Here is a 4,345-nt window from a genome sequence, read left to right as displayed (position 1 = left end):
AATAGTAAATCCCCTTTGTTTGCCAAAAAATCTTGTTTGCTTAATTTTCAATAATTAAAAGATAAATGAAATACATTTTTTATGCCTTCATTTGATAACCAGAAAAATGTAAATACATAACACAGAATTTCTGAGGGGAAAAAATGGCTACTTTAAGAAACAAATGAATAAATTAAGTTGTTTTATGCATTCAAATAATTAGACATGCTAAAACACAGAATTTGGTAACAATAAAAAATATGGTGAGAAAAAGAAAATTTTTTATAGGGCCCTAAACATGTAATTTTTGTTAAACTTTTAATAAATTTATGTGAAAATATATAAGTTTCATGATTTTAATTAATTAGACATGCTTTTTTATTAATACAATTTAATTTAACTATTAAAATGAGTCAAGAAAAATTCAAACAGAAAAAAACTGAATCCAGAAAAATTTAAACGGAAAAAACGGAATTTGGAAAAAAATAAAACGGAATTTAGGAAAAAAAATAAAATGGATTTCATAGGGCCCTACAATTCTCTTCTCTTTGCTTGTAGTGTGGAGTGCATGTTGCTTCAAGCACATCATTCTGCACCCTAGATGTGCATAAGCGCTGCAACTCCATGTTGCTTCAAGTGCACCATTCTGCACCCTGGATGTGCATATGAGCTTTGCACTGCTCTGTTTGAAGCGTTTCACAATATAAAAATTTTGCACATAGAAAGATTATTAGAAGCCTTTCTTTTTCTCATGATTTCTATCTTATTTTCATGAATGTATTTTGTAAGAATACAAATAGTTAACAGAATAAACATGTTTAAATTGTATAATGTGCACAAAATATTTTTTTTCAAGATATTGTTTTTGCTGCTAAATTATACAGACAGCTAGTTTAATTTCATAGCTTATATATTTGTATTCAAATGTAGTTTTTCTCTTTAATGAGGAAGTGAGTGGTGTAGAGAAAAAATAGCGCTGGTGTTGGATCGGTATTGGCCGATTCTTAGAATTTGGAATACTCTGTGTAATCTTACACTGCAAAATAATAACTCAAAAAAGAGATTAAACGATAACATCATAATTATTTACTGAACCCTTAAATTAATCACAATTATATAATGAAAGCCATAAAAATCAGACAATCGTGATAATCGGCATAAACGTCATAATCGCCAAAGCCCCAAAACAGACAATTAATCGCAATAACCGTGACTATTTTTAGACAATTAATCGTCAGCCAAATTTCATAATCGTGACAGCCCTATATCCACCCTTATGAGATATGCAGTAAGTCTGGTCTTGCATTGTACGTTCAACAACAAACAAATACGACAAGAACAATAGTCTCACGCGAAACAATCACTGATGAAGGCTGATGATAAACAAGAAAGACTTCTCTTTCTGGCTTGTTTCCTGAAAACACTGTTCTCTCTTTATGGTTATGTAACTGTTGTGCTATTTGCAGGGCCAGTTAATGTCACAAACAATGCTTTCATCATCTATTAGGGTGATTCAAAAATACTTTTAAAGTTGTAGTTTTTACAATGACTTTTTTAAATTAAGAATTTTTAATAATTTCAAGATAAAAAATGTCTAGGCAGTGTAAATGTCTGATTGTAAACGGTCTCAAGAATACTAAAAAGGACAAACAATTATTTACAGGTATTATTTGTTACAAAAATCGAATAAACAGTAAAGCAATTATGTTTAAAACAGAATATCTGGAGAAAAAATGGTCAAGTTATTGATGTAACCAGGAAGCAGGGAGCTATTTTGCTGTCATGTGACCAGGAAAACATGAAGCAGAAAAGACCTCTTTAGATGCTCATCATGACTATGTGTCAAGATAATTTAAATACCAAATACCACAGTATCACATATTTTAATCTTTTTTTTAAAAAAAGGCAAGTTTGTTCAGGTCAGATAGAAGAGCCTTAATAAAATCATAATAATCTTAAGAAATAATTATTGTTTACTCTAATTTGCCTATAAAGCATTTAAGTACTTTTTAGTTGATGGTTACGTCACATTTTAGAGTAATACATTTTTATATATATATCAGGCCTATTTTAATTAGGCCCATTTTTTTTTTTGTAACAGTACATTTTAAAGTAAATTTTAAAAATATATATTTTAAAAAACCTCAGCCTCATTTGTCATGAATTAAAACATATATTTATATTCAGAATCGCGTTCTGCATTACATGTAAATATTACTTTCATACTTAATATATTTTTTGCTTGACTTGACTGACCGAAGTCAACATAATACTTCCTGAATCATCCCTGTTGCTGATCATTACTCCCAAATGAAAACAAAAAAAATATATAAAATAGTAACAGTAGCCTACCTTTACTCACGATATGGCTAAACAACGTCGTATGAATTCCGTAAAGAGATTTAAAAATGAACACGCAAAAATCCGTAGAACAAGATGGAAAAACAAAACCGTTTTTGTGTTAAAGAGACACACGTAACTGGACACTTGTAGCCCGAGTAATCTGAAGTCATGCTAAGGAAATTACTGTATGCCTCCAGGAATCTGTTTCACGATCATTTGATGCATCAGCCCTGCAGATCCTTGCTGATTAAAAAGCACGATGCACATTAAAGCATTTCGGCAAAATTCGCTCAATACATTGAAATACGTCGTTAAATACGTTTAAAATCGTTAATATCTGCAAACAATAGCCTACCTGCAATATAGCGTGTCACTTTTAACACGTATCATTATTCCCTTAGATATGGCTGGAGCAGGGGCGTAGCCATCATTTCAGAAGTGAGGGGGACAGAAATGTTATATATGTATGTATGTATACATATATATATATATATATAAGATTTCTGTAATCTATATAACCTACCAGTCAAAAGTTTTAGAACAGTAAGATTGTTCATGTTTTTTAAAGAAGTCTCTTCTGGACTTTCTGCGCGAGAGCGCCTCCGGCTTCGAGTATGAATGAAACCTACACTGCACGGAATGTTTAGCGCTCCTTGATGTTCATCTCGCCTTATTCTGGGTCCGAATAAAACATCAGATCGTGCACAGACTATACTGTCTCTTTGAATTTAAATCTATATTTATTCACACCGGCTCTTGAAAACCTCTATGTGAACACACTTGCCCGAAAAAGTGCGGGGGACGAATTTACATGATATTAAAAGTGGGGGGGACACGTCCCCCGCGTCCCCCGCGTAATCTGCGCCCCTGGGCTGGAGTCCAAGTAGCTTCCAGTAAACGAGTCAGTGCAGCGCTGAGCAACAGTGCCTCAGTCTGACAGTGCAGAATGAGTTGTGGCCAGCTTGCATGTGCAAGACTGTGCCAGGTGCGAACACTTCCAACGATCTTTGTTTTTCACATATTTAATTTCGAGGACGTTAGGTTTTTGAGATATTGTTTGGTCTCTCCGTAAATGCACCTTTTGGACGACTATCAACTTATAATAGGCCTATGACTTAAGTAATCGTTTTTTAAAGTAGCCTACAAGGTAATGCGGTTTTATTCGAAATGGACAGATACTGAAGAAGACTTCGTTCTCAGGTTTGTTTCCTGAAGACACTATGCTCTCTTATGACGGATACTATGGCTTTTGTAATATGCTATACTTTAAGGGAAAATCGGTGATGTTTTCGTCATAACGACTATTTAAAAGTAGCCTACATTTGATATTTGACTTTTTGTTTTGTTATTTGGAGAAAAAATGAGGGGGAGGGGGCACTCCTAAAACAGATGTTCCAAAATAGGGGTTTTATTTATGATAACTGCGGTAACACTTGTTTATGAAGAACATTTAAATAATCTAAAGAACCTTCCACTATAACCATTGATGAATGGAAAGGTTCAAAGTATCTAAAGTGTCCTTCACTTAATTACAATATCAAATATTTGGATCTTTTTATGAAACCAAGTTTTGTTCAGGTTAGACTGAAGAGGCCTATGAAATAATCATTAATAATCACCTCAAACATTCATAATACTTGAAAATAATTGTGGGAGGGGGATAGCTTGTAACAAGCTTCAGGTAGGCTGTATCTAGTCAAATGACTAAGAAGGCATAAATATTGCTCGCAGTGATGTATGATGAATTTATAAACTATACAAACTATAGTTTGATTCTATTGTACGGAATGTGAAAATAGAGACATCAGCCACTCATGGGCATAGAATACGCGGGGGACGTGTCCACCCCACATTTAATAACACGTAAATTCGTCCCCCGCACTTTTTTTGGGCAAGTTTATTCACATAGATGTTTTAAAGGCTGGTGTGAATAAATCTAGATTTAAATTCAGTTACAAATTCTGTCCCCCTCACTTCTGAAAAGATGGCTATGCCCCTGCAGCCACCATATTCCAAAGTTTAC

Source organism: Sinocyclocheilus rhinocerous, unplaced genomic scaffold (genome assembly GCF_001515625.1).
Source record: "Sinocyclocheilus rhinocerous isolate Xijiao unplaced genomic scaffold, SAMN03320098_v1.1 scaffold2199, whole genome shotgun sequence".
Taxonomy (NCBI): Eukaryota; Metazoa; Chordata; class Actinopteri; order Cypriniformes; family Cyprinidae; genus Sinocyclocheilus; species Sinocyclocheilus rhinocerous.
The sequence above is the reverse complement of the archived record's forward strand: the minus strand, read 5'-3'. Positions refer to the sequence as shown.